This window comes from Sturnus vulgaris, chromosome 8 (genome assembly GCF_052056855.1).
Source record: "Sturnus vulgaris isolate bStuVul1 chromosome 8, bStuVul1.hap1, whole genome shotgun sequence".
NCBI lineage: Eukaryota > Metazoa > Chordata > Aves > Passeriformes > Sturnidae > Sturnus > Sturnus vulgaris.
This window is the reverse complement of record NC_142250.1, coordinates 26,906,092-26,926,693: the sequence shown is the minus strand read 5'-3', so window position 1 is coordinate 26,926,693 and position 20,602 is coordinate 26,906,092. Positions and strand designations below refer to the sequence as shown.

Sequence of the window (20,602 nt, the reverse complement as noted above, 5' to 3'; positions counted from 1 at the left end):
GTTTAAATTTTTCTTTAAATAATTTTTAAACAAGGTTTTTTATTAAATGAAACCCTGAATTATTGTGTAAATTTTAGAAATAGCAGGTTCAGCCTGGCACTTTGCTTTCCACAAGTGGTTTTCTCACTGCTGCCATAGTAGCATTTTTAGATTGCAATTAACTTTTCCACCACCAGACAAGATAGAATATTTCTTATTCTTCCTGCTAGTCTTTCCTCTATATTCTCTTCATCACTGCATTACCAGCGCTGGAGATTCAGAAGTACTTTAAGCTGGCAACTAAAGAGTTTTTCCTGCTTAGGTCTCTCATCGAGGCCCACCTTTATCACACAAGTAGACACAGGAGGGAGCTCAAGCAACCCCGTTCACACCGAGGTTACATGTGTTCCTGCAGCAGCTGAAGTGATTTAATACCTCTGATTCTCAGTTCAGGGTTCCTTTAGGTCTTGGACTTAGATTTCCACACCTGCCAGAATAGATATCTCCTTTTTCAGGTAGCAAAACAACTGATATGTGCTCCCTGCATACCAGAAAAAGAAAAATCTGTGGCAGTGTTGGCCGAGCTGAGACCAGAGGGATGGAATCTTTGCTCACCAGATTTGGGAGCTGCAGATGTGGCTGCACACACACCTGTAATGTAACACTGTTCTTCACTGGCTGAACCCTCAGCTGCCTTTTATGTTTGCTCCTGCTTGTTTACTTCTTTCTCTTTACTAGACCTCACAAAGAAAACCCTAGGAGTTAATCTTCTTTAGCCTTCTCCTATTCTTCCTCAGCTGGAAGTCCATGGGTGCAGCAAAAGACATCTGGGGAACAGGGAGCAGGACTTCCTTCTCTTCACGGGATTTCTTCATTTGTGCAGCCACCCAGGCAAAGCTCATTTACCCTTTATAGTCCTTTCTACAACAGATTTCATCCCCCTTGTTTTGTCTCCCTTTCCCATTGCCCTTCATAGGAGTATTTCACAGAATCAAGAAATGGTTTGAATGGGAAGAGACCTTTGAAAGCCATCTGACTCCAACCTGCCACCATGGGCAAGGGCACTTTTCATTAGGCCAGGTTGCTCAGAGTTCCATCCAACCTGCCCTGGAACACTTCCAATTACAGGGCATCCACAGGTGCCCCGGGGAACCTTACCAGTGTCTCACCACTTTAATCATAAAAAATTATTCTTTAGGCTCAATATAAAATATCCTCTTTCAGTTTAAAACTGATGCCCTTTGTCCTGTCATTACAGGTCTTGTTAATGAGTCTCTCCTGTCCTATAAATGCCTTTATATACTGAGAGGCCTTCCTGGAGCCTTCCCTTCTCCAGGATGAGCAAACCCAACTGTTTCAGCCTTTCCTCACAGGAGAGGTGCTCCAGCCCTCTGATCACTTTTGTGGCCATTCTCTGGACTTGCCCCAACAGGTCCATGCCTTTCCTGGGCTGAGTGCTGCAGAGCTGGACACCATGCTCCAGGAGGGGTCTCAGAGAGCAGAAACAAATGGGCAGAATCACCTCTCTCAACCTGCTGGCTATGTTCTTTTTTGTGCAGCTTGGCTTTCTGGGCTGCAAGCACACATTACCATCTCATTTTCCCAGTTTTTTAGTACCAAAATAAAAATATTTGAAAGTGCTGCTTTAACCCAAGTTCACAATCCTCATTAAAAATTAAGCAGTGCATGAGAATCCAAAATAAATCCTTACAGGCACCTAAAATGAATTCACTAAAGGGAGAATCTACAGCCATAGCCCTCAGCAGCTATCATCACCTGTTTCCACATCACATACATGAGGTCAGGGAGCCCTGGAGGCAGCTGATGTAATTAAATGAAGATTTGGAGTAAATCATCTCGAAGTCAAACAGCTGTGAGCAGACACCAAGATTAAGTGTTTGCTCATTTGCCAGACTATGGCCAAAAATAATTTTATTTTGGCACATATTTCTATAAAGAATGGAGTAGGCCCTGACAGTGTGGTCTGTTATTCTAGGTTTTCCTTCTTTCTCTAACATCAGCAGTGGTAGGTAAATTCTAGAGAGAAAGATAATTTTCTTCTACCTTTTTCAAAAGAAATTTTTGAGGATGGGATTATTTCCTGTATTTCTTTGCAATCCTCACACTATGAAACCCAACCTAGGCATTATCTTACACACCAAAGCAACAGGGATCTGTAACAGCTGCTGACCAAGAATGAACCTGGATGCATTAGGAGCCCAGCAGAAATGACGTGTCCAAGAGGACTTCATTAGATGTAAGGAAGATTATTGACTTTTATCTTCTTCCTTATTTCCTTAATTTCTGCTGTTCATGATTGATTCAGGGATGTGATTATTAGCAACTTTTCTGCTGGGATGCACTGGCTGCTGCTAGTTTTCCTCTTTCCAGTTAAACCTATAGAGAAGTCCCTAGCTGATGCATTATCTTTCAGGCTTCTCATCATTTGCAAGGAGAGATCACTCTTGGTTTGAGGGGAAAAAAACTGGCTTAATTGAGTTTTTCATTTCTCCATTTGCCTTGTATCTCGAGGCCCAGTTTTCTGAAAGGTCTGTTTTTCTGCATGGAGATGGTGTCCTTCACATCCCTGAAGAGAACAGGCATTGCACATTGCCATATGAGCAAACTCAGAGTGCAGAATTCTGTTCCTCCACCTCATTCATTGAGCAAACACCTCCACAATGAGCCAGTGAGTTGGCAACCCTACATGCTCTGAATATACCCTGCCACAAGAGGAACCAACAGAATGTGTAGGATATTCTTGTCCCCTTCTTCCAGCACATCCCAGAGGGCTCTGCAAACTGCATGAGTCTTGAATGGGACTGCAGGTTCTACACTGATTTTTTCATATTATTTAAAGGATGTAAAGTTAGAACAGGCTCAGCTGGGCAACTATGATTGTGTCAATGGCAAAATTAGCTAAAGAGCCCAGAAATCTTGATGCTGTCCTGCTTTCTGGTCAGGTCTTCTGCACCTTAAATTCATTTCACTCACTGCTCTGGGCAGAAGTCTGAAACTTCTTTTTGACAGGGACTACACTTCAACTCTGAGGGGAGTTTCTCCTTATTGGTATGCTCCCTTTCCCAATTCCACTGCCTCAGAAGTCTTATTCTGTCCCAGACCAGCATATTGGCTTTCCACAACCCTCCTCATCTTACATGGTGCATTGATCTGTTCTTGCTGAGACTGAAGGACACAGAAGCCTGCAGGAGTAGCATTTATGCTGTTTTGAATAGCAATGATTATAAAGGTGTACTCAGAGAAAGTACAATCAGCAATTCCTTGCCAATATCTCCCAAGAGAAGCAATATTAAAGCCTAGATTTTTACAATACTCTCACTAACAAAATGGTTTAATACTGGAAACATCTTTTAAAAATATTTGGGCACTGCTATTTAAATACAAGCTCCAGTTCTAACCTGGAGACACTGAAGACTCAAACACCCAGGATACAGTGTGAAAATCAAGCCATTTCATGACCACATAGTTCCCTGCCACACAAAACCCCCTCCAGCCCCTGCTCACGCTTGTTCACAGAGAGAAGTTCACTTACATCCTCCAGAGACAACACATTCAGACATGCAAACCCTGACAAACCCAGCAGAGACTGAGCATTTCTCCTTTCCTTGCAGAATGCTCAGGGCACCTGCCCTGGCCTCCCTATTTGATTGTCACCACAAGAGTCACAAGGGAAGAGCAGTTCTCTCACAGCCACAACAGCAGGGATAGATCTGCCACCTGACTTCAACTCTTCTCTGTCTTACAGGGAAGAGATAATGCAAGGGAACCTGAGGAAAGTGAACAAGGATGTGCAGAGAGCAGGTATGTCTTAAGTGGTGATCAGAAGCATGAAACTGCTCACTTGGTGTTTCTTTCCTCTTCTTTTCCTTCCACAAGATTTTCTTTTAAGCAGCATTCCCAGATGTTGTCTACTTTTTCCTAGCTATTTTTTGTCTGTTTTGTTTCTCTAGAGGAGGAAATAAAGCTGTATACTTTCAGCTATATTAGTTGTTGAGTGTTTTGCACTGTTTTTAGCAGAAAGGCTAAATGTTTATTAGAAAATATTTTTACAAAGGAGGAAACTAATTTCCAGCTAGGTCTAGATGTAGGAAAGGTGAACATGGCTCACTGAATCTGTAACTGTATCAAAGGTTTAAAAAGTGCCAATTTAAAATCTAATCCCAGAGCCCTTGCATGAGTGGTCCTATTAAAGGGAGAACAAATTTATTTTCTGCCTTCAGATTCATACTAGTTGTCAATATAAGCAAATGAGAAAAAAATTCAGAACCACAGCTGTTCTAAGCTGCACCACTTCAAAGAAACTCTCCAGGAGTCAAAGGACGAGCTTTTAATTAGCACTGGAAACACAGAGTTGACTCAAGAAGATACAGTTTTTAAGTTAATGAAGGTGGTATCATTTATACACTCTAGAATCTCTGAATCATACAATACATTTCAAAGACAAAATTTAGGCTGCCTCCTTCATTATCCACTCATGGTAACTGCTAGGTATATATTCACCTTCCTTTAGTTACTTTAATTAAACAACTTCTCTTGGTCACTCTACCTGAACATTGCATTTTGTAAGTGTCCTTGCATCTTGGTGATGTCTGTAAGCACCAAAAAATGATTGCTCAATTCTCAATATTCCATCACTTGTGATATTTCCAAAGTAAACAACTCTTTCTCCATTGGGAAATAATATCTAGGCTAAAATCAAATTGTGAAATACTAAAAGAAATCTAGCCTCCTTCATATTAATCTTAAAACATTTATGATAGATCAAGGCATTGAATTTCTAGATCTAATGAGACCTTTGTGCTCTGAGGCAGTTCCTCAATTTATAAGGCAGGAACAGTAGGTTTCACCACTCCTTGGGTACCTGGCTCAGAAAATCCTTCTCATATTGTGTAATTGCAAAAATGGAAGCCAAATCATTGTTTTGTCTGGTCCTGTCCATGCTAAATCTGCTTAAATCCCCTGTAAAGCCTCCTTAAATTACAATCACCCTATGATACCTTGAGCAATGAACAGGAAACAGGTCTGTGTGAAAATAAGACCTGCTGAGTGACTCTCTCATGAAAATCTGACTATTGATGACAAGAAGAGATAGAACAGGACAGAAATTGTCCCTGCATCTTAGAAAATGTACTGGTGTGAGCAGGACAAGATGCTGACAATATTTTAGTGAAGTGTAAAGTAAGCCTAGCTTTCACATGATACAATCCTGATCAAAAGGTGGTCAGTGTTAGAGTCCATCTTGTATCCATATTTCCAGTCAAGTTGGTTTCTTACTGACATATAACAATATTTAAGTCCACTGAAAACCAGAGCAGTAGGCACAGAGTCATGTTTTAAATAGACCAACAATTCCACTTGAGGATAAGATCCCACCACCCATGTGCTCACTCTTTGAGAATGGAAGTTAAATAAGATCAGGGTCAATCTGTCTGTAGTCCTTGTACTTATTCCAGCCAACATTCCCACTGCTCCTGCAAAGCAGCCCATACCTCAGTTTAGCATCCCTCAGAGCAATGCACTAAAAAGACAGGTTCATCCCTCTACAGCCACTCTCCCAACCACACTGCACCCAGTAACTACTCTGAGCATTTCCAGATCTCCTCTTATTTCCTGTTTCCTCATTGGTTTCAATCCTGCATCACAAATTCACAAAGCTCCTGTTGAGTTAACCTCAGAAAAAAGGATCTTAGACCAAAATGGGGTTTTCAACAGTTCTTGGCAGTGGCCTAAATTCCATTTCTTTGAGCAACTGTGAAAAAATTTTACTAAAAGCTCTTTTAGGCATATCAGATAACCCCACTTCAACTCTGTATCAGCACTTTTCACTGCACTGCACTTTGCCATCTTCTTTGCACAACAAATGCTATGTATATTACAAATAATAGGCAGACAGGAATCCTACAGCATTTCTTTGAGCCCTTTTTCTCCCCCCCACCAAAATACAGAGACAGCTGAAGAGCACAAAGATGTTTATTCTCTCAGAAAGAGCAGCAGTGCTTTTATTGACTAATGCTGGCTTGGCACAGAACTCTGATTAACTCCTATCATGTTAAGTCACGTTGTTTGCTAACTGCCCCCATCTCCCTCCCTCAGCCTCTCCACCAAAAAACCCCAAGAACATCCCACATATTCAAGGAAAAATGGTAGTATCAGTAAAGAATAAAATAGAGAAGTTTTATTCTCACTTTTTGAAGGACACAGGTTTCTTCATAGGCAGAGATGGTAAGGTTTTCATAATGTTTGCTGACCTGAAAAAAAATATTGTATTTCCAGAAGAATGAAGGAATTCTGTTCCATTAATTCATTTGCATTTCATCCCCCATAAGATTAGGAACATAACCCTTTCTGTCTCCCCTGTCAGCTGACATTCCACATCACAGCAAGGCTGAGGCCACTGTCATGCCCCATTAAGCATTAGTGGACTTTGCTGAGCCAATACAAGTATTTAAAAACTCCCTAGAAAACACATTAATCAAATGGATCCGCAGTTGTGTAAAATCAAAGTTTTTAAATGTACCATATTTAATATGCAATGGACTGTCAAGCACCTCCAGCATGCCAAATTTCCACAGCTCATTGCATCTCCTGGCTTATGAAAAACACGTAGAAGCACAGCCCTTTTGATATGCCTACTTCTTCCATATTTTTGTTTCCTTAAAAAAATTTCAAAGCTCAATTCTAAATATAGAAGCAACAGTCAAAATTTCTCACAGAACATAACCTGAGCAGGATCATAAAGCCCATGTCAGATCACAGTATGACTTATTCACCTTGTGGGAAAACTAATACATATATTCACATGCCCCATAAAATTTATGGCCCTAATCTTAAAACAAAGGTGACAAATACTCGTGCAATTTAGAAAATGGACCACTTTTCATTATTTAGCAGAGACACACGCAGCATACAGTGTTCCAATTACAAACTAAATGGCATGCATTCACTGGCAAATGGGAAACAGAAAATTATTTGCTTTGAATGTGTTGAATCATGAGAGAGAATTTGAAGTGGCACAGCACAAAAAACATCTCCAGCATGCATTTAATCCACACAGATCAATGCTTGAGGCTTCACACATGAATTAGTGGCCAGCACAGCATCAAATACTCCTGTCCCGTGCCACAATAACAGCATTACACAGCCTGACAATAAAACATTCACCCCCTCATTGGCCTCTAGTTGCTCTGTGTTTGCTGTTGCTGGAAGCTCCCCAGAAAGATCTGTCACTTCTGAACTCACACGTGCAATATGCAGGGCTGTGACCAATTTAAAAGTCACATGAGAAAAATGGGTCAAAACTCAGAGTTTAATGCTGGGGAGAGCTGCAGTGTTTTTCCAGGGTGTGCCTCTCTTTCCTCCTTTTACCCTCCTAAGGCATTGGAACAGCCCTGAGCAAGAGGCAGCAGAGTCAGGCTGTACTGGGGGGTAAAATAGAGCACCTCTAAGACAATAACACAGGAAAGGCAATGGGACCAGCATCTGTCCTGGGAGCTCAAGAGCTACCAGAACACTGCTCTTGATTCATTTCTGGCTTATATTGCCCCAACTCCATGACCTGTGAGAGAATTGTAGCTAAATATCAGCTCCACTAAACTCAAGGCAGTTACTCAAAATTTACACCAGGAGCTGAATCTATCCAGGCACATCCACAGTGTGTGGAGGTAAGAAGAACATATGTAATTACAGGAAAGGCAAACACAGCAAAATAGGGGCTTAACAAGGTGAATAATGAAGAGAAAGCAGCACTCAAGTTGCTGTTCATACCCTTCTACTTCCATGCAAATGAAACAAACCTGAATGCTTGCCTGAACATGAGGGTAGGAAATGCCATTCATCACATTCACTCTTCATCCAGCACCAGCTCCACAGTTCATCTTCCTGAAATGAGGTTTACAAAGGTACTGAAACAAATAGAATATGTATCCTGTACCTTGTGTTTCTAACACGAAAACGTTGCCCATCAGCAAGGAAACTGGCTTAGCAAACCCAAACCCCTGCAAACAGGAAAAATGTGCATGGAGTCTTCTAGAAGAAAAAAAGTAGAACAGTACACCTTTAAAAATCCCTGCACAGTCAGGAAGAGGCTGGAACGATTCCACTGTCCTTTCTTGTCTCATTTGAACTGAGTACAAGAAAGGCCTGAGGCAGAGCTACCAGCCAGAAGCACAAACCTGAAGAGGGATGCTGCAGAGGTGGACAGCTTGTGGAGATGTGGGACCTCACCACAGCAGCAGGGCAGTGTAACCCTCAGGTGTGAGGGAGAGAGATTGCTCACTGGGCAGATGAATACAGGCACATACACAAGATAATTTGGAGATGTTATCCAGCTCCATGTCTCCTTTCATTGACATCACTCTGGAGTTTGGAATCTTACAAATGGGATTGAGCTACCCACAACTTCTACTCACGATTTCACCCCCAAGTAAAGGCTGGTATCAGCAACATCACTGGAAAACATATTCCCTCCTCTACCAAAGCTCTAAAGCTGTGCATCATTTCTGAAGTGGAAGAGTAATGTCACAGTGGTAAGAATCAAAATATACATGATGCCAAAAGGTGAAAAATTCAGCTTTGTATTATACATAACATATATATACAATAAGGGTGATGGCATGTATTCCTTCAAATCCCAGTCTCTCCCGAGTTCTGAAAACAAAGTCCCAGACCTCTCTACATATTTTGACAGAAATGGCAAATCTCAGAAAAAAAAACAAAAACCAAAGATATCAAGGGGGCAAGCTCAGTGCAAACTTAAGAAAGCCTCAGTCTTTTCCCTAGACTGCACTTTTCATTCATTTTGTCTTACAGCACAGTACAAATTGCTGAGCTAAAGAATCTCCTGATTTCAAACATAAAAGCACAGAGTAACAAGGCCGTGGTCTGAAGGATCACTGCTTTGCCTTTCTCATACTCAGACAATCCTTGCTCTGTTCTGCACAGAGAAGGAAACTGTCCACCCTGTTCACACCACATCCTCCGGGACAGATGAGCACCCAACATACCGAAGTGGCTTCCCCAATACACTCCCTGAATTTTTAGTTATTTAAAAAGAACAACAGCAAACAAAAGCTCAATTGTGAGTACATCCTGAACTTAAAATCATCTAGAAAAGACCTTCCTTCATTCCCTGCTGTAGCTTTTTTTATTGCTGCCAGCTACACCGCAGTGCCCTAGGGTAAGTCACAAAATTCTCCATTCTTTTGAGACAGGAATAGTTCAGTTTAGAGAAGGAGCCATCGTCCATGTGAGGAGATACACGTACCTGATGTCAGCACTGGGTTTGGGAAATAGGAAACCAAGTTGAGAGAGAAGAGGGAGAACTTCATTGTAATACAAATGCATCCACATCAACAGGATTTGGTTTAGTACTCTGGCAAGAACTCCTTACAGAGGTACTGAAAATGCACTTAAAGATCACACCACACCTGGGACTTTGTGATATTGGATGTGATGCAGAAACTGTCACTGCCAAGAACTGTTTTCATACTAAGCAGACCGTATGAAGGGTAGGAAGAGAAATGAATAATTTGTAGCCATCAAACCAGCACTGTCTTAAAAGAGCTGGAGAGGAAATGCAGATTTTATATTGTGCACAGAAGGAGCAGCAGGTATCAGACACAGTGCAAACTACCTGAGAGCCTGTCTCATGCATCCATGCTTAAAGAGCTCCATTATCAGCATAGCACATGAACCACATATAAAGTTAAGAAAAAGCATTCCACATCACAGTCCTCACAGAATCAGGTGGGATTGTTGTGACTGAAGTGCAGGACCTGGCAGTTCACCTTACACCTCATACAACTGGCATTTCAATCCAGCATGTCCAGATTCCTCTGCATTCCTACTCCTCAGCAGATCAACACTCCTGCCCAACTCAGTCTGTAAACTTTGGTAAGACTGCACTCAGTCCCCTCATCCAGATCACTGAACAGGATATGGAACAGGACTGGTCCCAGTACTGAGCCCTGGAGAGCACCAGCTGTGCCTGGCTGCCCACTGGGTGCAGCAGCATTCACCACCCCCTGGGCCCAGCCAGTTTTTACCCAGTTTTTTACCCAGTGAAGTGAATTCCCATCCCATCCATCTGCAGACACTTTCTCCAGGAGAATGCTGTGGGAGACAGTGTCAAATGCTTTACTGAAGTGCAGGCAGACACATCCACAGCCTTTCCATCATCATCTAGGCAGGTTGTGACAGGAGAACAGGCTGGCCAAGCAGCACCCGTGTTTCCCTCCCCTATGCTGGCTGGGGCTGATCCCTGGCTGTCCCCTATGTGCTGTGGGATGTCACTGCTCCATAACACTGCCCAACACCGAGGTCAGGTCAGCAATGCTCCTTTCCACCAGCACATCTGTCTGATACCAAACCACACAGAACAAGAGTTAAACTCTTTCCTCAGACCACAAAGGACTTAAAATTCCAGCCATCCAAACAGAAAACTCCAGTCTTAAATGCTCAGCTCTTACAGACTGATTTCTGATCTGGCTTTAATACTGTCAGGATTGTGGTGGGAGGGTCACACTCCTCAATTTGACCCCTCTGACAGTGATTCCCAGCACAATCAGAGCAATCAGGCAAAATGAGGAGCACACATTGTAAAGGCAGGGTGTGTAGCTTTGCATCTCCGTGTCAGGTCTAAGCCAGCAGCTCCCAGTGCTTGTGGTAGCAGGGAAGGCAGATTCTAGCAGCAGCAGGATGGGAATGCTGGGCTGGCTTTCCACCATAAGAACTATTTCTGTAATAGCATTTTCAGAAACTGCATCTTAGGAGGATGTTATAGCCTCCCTGGTAAGGAGGGAAAGGGAATGTGACAAGAACCAAGTAAGCCTGCTCACATGTTCAAAGGCACAGAATTACAGTCTGTAGCTCTGATACTAATGGTAACTCCAAGCCTCCAGCTGCCTTCCCTTGCCAGAAGTTAGCAGGCATCTGCTATAAGCATGCAACTCTGTGGCTTGCTGTCAGGCATCACCAAAGGCTGGAGAGATGGTAGATCTACAAAAAAAGCAGAGACACTAGGGTCAGGATTTATGTCCTTTCCCTCCCTTTTCTGGAGTTAAGGATCAGCATTATAGTCTGCTGAAAAGTCCAAAAGAGGAAAATTAATAATTTATGTAATTATTAATGATTTTAATTAATGTTTCTATTAAATTTCCTGAAAATTCCTTGTCATACAGTTTAAAATTGGTTGTGGATCAAGTAAAGGGTAAATGCACACAATTTCCTCTGTGCCAGCCAGCCTTCTCCAGCTCCAAAGATTCCCATGATACAAGCATCTCTCTCCATCACAGCTGCCACAAAACCACAGCCAGACGGAGCTGGGACAGCAACAGAAGGCAGGAGACTCTACAAGCACCATTTTCCTTTCCCCATCTGGGAGAGAACTCAGATTTCCTATCCTGGCTCTTCATCTTCCTGAGCAGGCTCTGGTAGCTGCTGCTCAGGGCTCCTTGCACTTCATGCTTCCTGCTAACCCACACTGTGTTGTTACTTGCAGAAGCTAGATTGCCACATTTTCACCTTTTTATATGAGATTTTGGTTAAAAACAGAGCTAGTTTGGGGAAAAAGTTTTTCAAAGTTTTAAACAAAATGCAGATTTTCACTTCAAATTTGTAACGATCAGCAGGCAGTTTGTTTTTCACATAAAGAAGATTCAAAACGAAACTATGCATGTTTAATAATGGCAATTATTTTACAAGTTTTTCCAAGCACTTCCATTTCCCCCCCACACTTCTTGCTATCTGCTCCTATTTATGCAGAGACTTGAAAAAGTATGCAACTTGCTCATTCCTCCCAGCCCTGTCAGAGGGTTTAAAAGAACATATTTTTCATAAGATAATGAGGACTTACTTAAAAAGCTTTTATGAAAAGCAGCATTGTGTTTATGCTTTTTAGAAGCAACTAAAAATTTCACAAGCAAATTTGAAGTCAATAACCATTCAGCAAAAAGTTTTCCTTCAGAGAACTTCAACTAGCAGCCACTGAAGTCTGACAATCAGGATGCTGCATGGACTTGGATCTATATTAACTCAAAAGCCCCTGAGTTCCTCCCCCAGACACATCTTTATTACTGTGTCATACATAACTAGAAACTCGAGTTTTGTGTTGAGGCAATTTGACAACACATGCACAGCTTAAGAAGTTTTTTGATTCTACAAGGTGTACTGAGGGCTACATATTATTGCACCTCAATGTCAATCTTCCTCAACAATTACCAGAATAATTCTTTCTGCTTCCCCCTGCCACCAACTGAGACTGATTTCTTTTCCCATTGAAAAATAAAACTCTTATTGCCATGGGAATTTACTAGTAAATTCCCAGAAGCCAGTCTTACTCTGCCTTTTCACTTGCAAAATTAAACTTAAAAAGTGACAGAAATTGGCCAAAGGCAAGAATGAAGAAATCATAGTGAGTGCACTGAAGGATCACAGTCAAAGCATGCAGCTAAAGACTAATAAGAATTGTGGCTTTAAGGCAGGATCTAATCAAAAGAAAAGACAGAGCATGTTGTACTAGTTATTCAGCAGATGACACCAACAAAATGCAGGAATGGGGGGGGGAAAACAGCTTTGTAATACATGAGGTGCCTTCTTTCCAGTAAGAGAGAGCTGTTAGACCATTACAAAAACTCTGCTGGGATAAAGCAGACAATTCTGTCACCTACAGTCACAAAGAGCTAGTAAGATCAGAAGTGGTGTGAAATAGGGCAAACAGTATGATCAGGAAGAGAAAAAACCATCCCACAAGTGGAACCACAAAAGCGAAACCAAATGTTATCATTCTCCATATAAATCTTCAGTATTTATCACTAAGGAAAGACTTAACATGCACTGACATTTTAGCTGGGCAATAAACAATGCTTTCTAATCACAAGTGTTGGACTATCAAACAACTTTTTGGTAGCAGTGATTCCTAGCTTGCTTTAAAGTGAGTTTAATCAGTTAATAAAACAGTCAATGTTTTTGACAGCACGGACTTGGACTTCTTGACATAGAAGATTCATTCCACAAATTTTCTTTCATGCTTCTAAACTTCTAAAGACTAAATGAATCCATGTTTCCATCTGCTGGGTTGAAATATTTGTTCAACAACAATATTCTTCCAACATTTATCATTGTCACCTGTTCATTTAGCACTGAATATGGAATTACAGCTCTACCAAAGAAAGAACATATCCAGGCTCTTCCCATCTAAACAGAATGCTCTTTCATCCTGTTATGTAAGTTTCCTTCTCCCCAAAGGAATCTCAAACCCTTAAATGCCATGCACTGGTTTACTGTACACAGAGATTTCCCAATTATAGCATGCAGCTCCTCTGGGGTGATACGTGTCATCTGTTTTAACAGCCCACAGCAGACACACACAGCAGATGAGAGCATGTCCTCCTGAACACACAAAGGAGATTCTCTGGGAAACAGGCTGGAACTCCACTGAACTTGGAGTCTGGCCAGGACTTCATGTCTAACACTTCCAAATGGTCCCACAATAACTCTGAAGCAATAGGGAAGTTTGTTTTAGGCTATATCCAAATGAGAGTCTAGAGTTGCAGACATCAGGATGGCACATAAATGGTTTATAAAAAAAATTATAAATTAGCATTAGGAGCAAGGACCACTGTGAAGCAGGATAAGGATACTTTCCCCAACTTACAAATAAGCCAAAGCTCACTGTACCTAAATAATTTCTACACAGTAGCAAAAGAAGTCTGTGGTGGATTGAACCCAGTTTATATCCTAGTTGTTCCTCCTTTAGCTGTTCTTGAAACCATCCATTGCTGCAAAGAATAAATATGAGGTTTATCTCCCATGCTTATAAAGTGTCTCTTCCCAAAACCCCAGACTAATTTCTTGGGTTTCAACAACTCCAATTTCACCATTTCTAGTATCTGAAGGATGCAGGTACCCTGTCCTTTCAGGAAAAGCTGCCTCCATATGTTAATTTCCATGACAGCCTTGATACCCATTTGTCTATGTACCCCTTAAAAACAGTAGGTTTCTTTTTTGTCTAAGCTCTGCCACCAAAAGTAGTGAATCCATTTTGTCCTCCATAACAGCTAAAATAAAGTTTTGCACTTTCATGGTTTTACCCATCAAAAGAGCTCCCAATGCTGCACAAACTGATGCACAAGGGGGGTCCATCAAACAGATCTACTCCATGACAACAGTGTATATAGACTGTGACTGAAATCTCCCCATGGTCTCACAAGTGGAACACCAGTCTCAACCTTGTTTTGGAGCTGGAAAATAAATTTGCTGCAAAACAGGGTATTGAATTTAAATTACTCACTTCATATGCAAAAATTCTAAGCACTAGACCAGTCTTCTCTTTACCATAAAAAAAAAAATTATAAAACAGATCACAATGTGCTCAGCTCATGCTTTTCTAAATTCTAAACATATTTCTTAAACTAAAAGCTTCAGATTACTGGAAACATTGATGTTCCCCAATGTCCTTTCATAGCCCAATTCCTCCTCTCTCCTCTACTCCACTTCCAAACTTTGCTGCGTTTGAAAATGTCATCATTCCCTCGGTGACACATCCCAGCCATGTAGGGTGGCAGCTGAGTCACCTCCCTGCTGTGACGAGGTGTAATGCTGACAAGCACCTCACAACTGCACAATCCTTTTTTGGGCACTTTGTGTTGGAGGGTGCTCTATACAAAGGCTGGGTGGGAGGAACAAATCAGAGTGAAAGAACTTCACACACACAAAGGAGAAAGGAGGGATTGGAGGTGGCCCTGGCAATCAAATTACATCTTCAAGCACAGTCAAGATAAAGGGCATGTAGGGAACCAGGCACAGACTGAAAGACCAAGAATGAGTCAGACTCATTTGGGCTGACATTCTGCTGATATCTACTGAAAGCTCTGAATTAAAGCATCTCTTGAAGCATCTATGTCTCTCCACAGACTTTGTGAAGATACTGGGATGTAGCATCACATCTTTGGCACTGATGCCAGCTTAAAATGTTCCTCTCTTTCTGTCACCAATTCTGCATCTTCCAGTTCATGAGAAGGTTCACCTTCTTCTCAGGCCTGCTAGCAAGGCTGTTTGTAGGGTTCTCCTGAAAACTGGAAAAGTAAATTATCCTAATTTAAAATGTCCATTTTGACAGGGGGAAAATGGCCAGAAATCCCCTCGTCCAGCTTTGCTGTGCAAGACAATGGATCAGCACCACAAATCACCTAAAACTCCCAAACCTTATTTTGTCTGACTCTGCCCTCATACCCATGTCAGAGAATGTCTTACAAGGCAGATGATCATGCAGCACCCACAGTAATAACTACTGCTTAAAGGGCAATGGAAAAGCAATGAAAAATCAGACTGTCCAGTCTAAGGTGGACTTTGATGGGTAGGTGGGAACAAAAGTCCTCCCAAACGGGTAACATCACGTTATCCCAAGTGCACGATTTTGCCTTGAGTCCTTGAAGGCTGAACCCCCTATCTCTTGTGTATGGGAGAGAAGTTGAACTCGTGGTGCTGAACTCCAGAAAAACAGCTTTTTTACATCCTTTCCCCAAGAAAGAAATTTGCTAATGAAGGTTGGCCTCAGCAGGATGGCAGATCAGCTGCATACATCTCTCTCTAATCCTCAGAAGTCTGGCAGTTGTGTTTCCTAGGTTTGAAATTATGGTTTCATGCAAAACATTGTCCAATGTGGCACCTGGTTAACCAAGGAAACAAACCTGGAACCGACCACCAACTTTCTTGCACATTTATTGGTGCCTCCTTTCCCTGAATTAGGAAGTGCATTATGCCAGATGACATTATAACATCCTGGAAATATTTGCTGCAAGCTTTCATTTCCTCTTTGAACTGTACTATGAAAGATGCATTTTTCCCCATGAATTGGTCCACCAAAATACTGGACCTTTTAACAAACCAATTTACAACTAATAGAGAAACAGAATAACTACAAGCAATGCTAGAGCATCACTGACAACTAAGGATAGGATGCTTTCTCTGTTCTCTTAGTGTTCTCCACTTAAATACAGGCCCACTTGGTATGTCATAATGACCTGAAGACCCCTATCAGATGAAACTACAGGTCAGTTATTCTCCTCTTCTATGCTCTACTTCAACTCAGCTCAGAACCAATTTCAAATGCTTTTAAAAGTAAACTCTGTACAGGAATCATTTATCGGCACTTTCTTGCTACTGGAGTTGAGCAATTCTTCCTGTGGAGGCCACACTAAAAGTCTGCAATGAGTTTGACCTCACAGGATACATCCCTAATGTAGTCTTTGTCCAGTTTACCCTCTGGGAGCAAGAGGGGAATAGAAAAAAGTATAAGAGCAAAAATGAGAATTCAATGTGTTGTAGAGTGTTCTCCCTGGTGTAATTGTCTTGGCTGCACAAAAGCAGAAAGTACCTATTTCTGGGGCTTCTGTAAGAATCTCAGCTTAACAGCTGACCCTTACATACAGCCGAGTTACAAAAAAAGAGATGCTCCATCATTCACACATCACTTCCTCACCTTTTGCTGAAGTAACTGGAAAGGGATCAATGATAAAGATAAAACCTGAAAAATCAGATGTATTCCCAAAGGGGCCAGGAGTTTTTTACTTGTATTTAAAAAGCTTTGAGAAATGTTAACGGTAAGTCAATATAGGCAGGGAAAGAAGTGCAGTTGGGCTGCCTCTTGCTCCTAGGAGCAGGCAGACAAGAAAAGGGCACAACACTCACACAGTAAAAAGAGATCTGCAAAGTTAGTGCCTCTCTCAAGTTTGCTGCAGGCCAGAGTGTAACTGTGAACCCAGCATGCTGTGCAAGCTGCTCTAAACTGGCTAAGAGTAGTCACTTTATTATGCACTTATCAGTGCTTTTGGCACTGCTTATCCTTTTTTCAGCTGGGATAGAGTTAATTTTCTTCCTATTAGCCGATATGGTGCTGTTTTTTTGGATTTAGGATGAGAATAATGTTGGTAACATGCTGATGTTTTAGCTGTTGCTGAGCAGCACTTATGCTAAATCAAGGACTTTTCAGATTCTTTGCTTCCTGGCCAGCAAGAAGGCTGGGGGTTCACAAGAAGCTGGGAGGGGACACAACCAAGACAGCTGACCCCAGCTGGACAGAGGGACATTCCAGCTCCCATGGCATCGTGCTGAACAATAAAGCTGGGGGGAGTTGGCTGGGGGTGGCAGATTGCATGGCAGGAGAGGGACACGGCATTCCCAGCCTTGCACCATCCCAACCAGAGAACCCAACACAAGCCTGTAAGTTTGCTAAGAGACAAAGAGAAAACAGCTGTATGTTCACCCCCAGGAGCTGTGCACTGGGCTGCCTCTCTCCCAAAACCTTCTGTAGGGACACATATTGAGAAAGTAAGAAAATTACAGCCCGGAAAATATTCCAGGCTGGAGCTTTTCAGCTCTGTTCCCGGCCGATAAGCTGGTCCAGCTCAAGGCTAGGGAGAATTTCTCCCAGAGCGATAATTTAGTCAAAATAAAAAGGAATTAATAACAAAGATACAACACCTGTTGTGGTGTGTGACCAGGCCCGGGAATGGGGTGTGTTCTCTCTGAACCAATCACCTTTTCTCTACTCTTGGAGTTGCAGTCATGCAATAAAACCAAGTGTGTTTCTGAATAAACTTGTCTCTTTCTTTCTATCATGAAAGACGACCATGTAACTGTACATCTTATTTCCGCTGCACTTAAAGGGTTAAAACCCTTTCCACGGCTATACCTTCTGTCCAAGCTGCAGCAGATGAAGGCTCAAACCCTGCCACAATGCTTAGTGGAGTGTGCTGGCCACTTAACACAAGGAATCCTGCATGTGCTGGGTGAAGACAACGTTAAACCCTGTGGTACTTTCATATGGACATGAATTGCTGAAGAGTCACCAGATTCCCAGCAGCACCTGCTAGAGGACTAAGATCCACTACATTTCAAATTTCCTTTTAATGTCACCCCCAGCCCTCAGAAATTAGTCTTCGATTTTTACAGCCCTATAACAGCCGCTTTTAAAAGGCTTCTTCATTTTCTGATTTTTTGTGTCACATACCTAATCAAATGTGGTGAATTTATTCTACAGTCCCTTCTACACATTCTCTCCCTCTTCCAGATAATTTTCAAATTATTTTTTTTCCAGCATCTGCTCCTTCCTGTTTCTGTATCACTGCTGTAAATGGGATTTTTCTTCTTGACATCAAAAGAAGCAAAATAGGGCTTCCTAAGATAGTTTTCTGGCTGATTACACAGCAGCAGTGCAGTAGTCATGAGCAATAGATAAGTAGCTTTAACACATCATACTTTTGCTTCTTTGGGCTGTAGAACAACATAAATATGTTAATGCACCCAGCTCTGTGCCCTGCAGAGCTCCACAGCAGCCTCTGCTTTCGGCTGCAAAGGCAAGCACACTCCTCAGTGGGAAGGTGCACAGGCACCAGCTCAACAGCCTCACAACATCTCTGATGTGCCCTGGGCCACTGCTAAACCACCTGGGGCCAACACGGGAGGTGGTGACAGCTGGAAATGTCCCTCAGGGGGTGATGCAGCCATTGGTGGGGAACGAAAGAAGCCCCAGTCCTCTGAAGAGGACTGGCCACAAAGAAAAATCAAGAATAGTCTTTAGCTGTCCACTCAGCTAGAGATCCCATCCAGATCATACCTGAACTAACTCACTCACTGATTTCTTTTTTGGCAGCAAAAAACAGCAAACAGAACAAAACATTAAAAAAAACCCTCTGGTGCTCCCCCGTGTTCATATTTAGGTAGCAAACAAGCAAGAAGCTGGAAAAACCCAGTCAAGTAAAAAACAAACTTTTGCAAAGGGGTTCAGTCAGGCAATACTCAGAGAACAATTTCCTGAACACAAACTGTTTTCACTGGCTGAGAGCACAGAGACAGTTTTATGCATTGCAAAAGCTCAGTCTGTAGCAAACTACAGTCCTGGTCAAAGGAGCAGAGACAGAAGGAAGGATGAAGATACACTCAGGAGAATGGAAAAGCACAGAGGTTCACTGAAAGCAGAGCCCTGGCCTGCTTCTGGCAGGTTCAAATATCTGCTGTAGAATATTTATAAGATAATGTTATATATGTATGTGTTTAGAAATATATATTTCTTTCCTATGTGCCCATTATGGAATTGTCAGAAAAATAAAGCATTTCTAAATAAGTAATTCTTCTGCAGAATAATTTACAGTTATGTACACAAGTCATCTACTAAACTGCAGTTGCATCTAGACTTCCATTTCTGTGCTAGTTCATAAGATTTTCATGTAGTAGCACAATTTTGCTTGTATTCCTGAGACTGCAGGCAAATGTTTAAATATTTTACAAATAGAAAACCATTTTGAATAAATTTTTTAAGTCAAGATGTAACGCTTCTATTCCTATTTGATTTGAGAAGTTTCATACAGTTAAAGAATGCCCTGGTTGGGACTTGAACTGAGAAACCAATGGCTCTTCAGTTTTTACAGATACAGACTGATTCTTCACTGAATGCATGGGATGACTTTTGAACTTCTGGTTAAACTCAAGGCACTAAATTATAAACATATCTCATATTCTCTCACTAGTTGCTTTCCAGCTTCCCAAAATTCTAAGTATATCCTGAGAAAAATCTGAGCAACTCAGTGTTGCAGACCATATCTGAATGAGAACTAGAGTTTTCATGCGGTGCCTGAAAGGAAGGAGCCAGCTAGAAGACATTAAACTATTTTCTGTATAGATTTTTCATCCATGCCCTTTACCTGATGAATGGCTGCACAAGTCTGAATTAGGAGTTTCCTTGAAAACACAATCCAAAACTAACAAATTGACAGGTAGTTATAGAATGAAAAATATACCCTAGAAAATGGATCGAGCTGATGTTCCTCAAACTGTACAAGGCAATAACGCAGGAGTAGAACTGCTAAGTCAGGTCAAGCCCCACACAATGTCTGAAATAATCCAGGTAGAAACTTGTTAGAGATTGCTGAAGTAGACAAAAAGGAAGTCTTTGAGGTTTAGTCTTCAACTCTTCTATTTTCTACTCTTTCCTCAGCTCCTTGCCAGAAAGAATCCCCCCAAAGATGTTTTCCTCATTCTGAAGCTCTCTGAGCACATTCAATTTTTGCACGGATACAGAATTTTAGCAAAGACCTTGAGGTCTTCTGTCTTCTCTGGTACTTTGCCATACAAATAAATGGGGTATTTAATGCCAGAAGTCTGTGACAATGACCTGGATTCTTTGTGGATGCGTGGTGGGAAGGAAGAGTGGATTTTTCATCATCCTTGAGGAGCACAAGAGAAAGGTGTTTCTGCCCCTTTACTGCAGGTCTCTGAGACCCCTCCTGGAGTACTCAGCTCTGGAGCATTCAGCCATAGACATATTGGAGCAAGTCAGAGAAGGACCACAAAAATTATCAGAGGGCTAGAGCACCTCCCTTGTGAAGATAGAGCTGCAACTGTTCATCCTGCAGAAGAGAAGGCTTTAAGGTCCCTTCTAACCCAAACATTCCTGTGACTCTATGAGAAGTTAGCATTAAGATTCAAAATATGATGAAAAAAAGAAAAGGATACACAAGTCTGTCAGCCTACTACAGAATTCTCATTTGCTGTCCAAAACATTTTTACTTTCAAGAACCAACTTTCACAGAATAATTTATGTTCTTTC

General features: G+C 41.8%; 1 long non-coding RNA gene across 3 annotated transcripts in view; it reads left to right on the top strand.

Annotated features, from left to right (window-relative positions):
- LOC148223038 (uncharacterized) overlaps positions 1-20,152 on the top strand; it is a 29,281-nt gene extending 9,129 nt beyond the window's left edge. For all 3 annotated transcript variants that reach the window (XR_015805183.1, XR_015805184.1, XR_015805185.1), the window contains exon 2: positions 3,746-20,152. This is a non-coding gene — a long non-coding RNA (uncharacterized LOC148223038). The remainder of the gene's footprint in view (positions 1-3,745) is intronic.
- Positions 20,153-20,602: the final 450 nt, after the last annotated feature.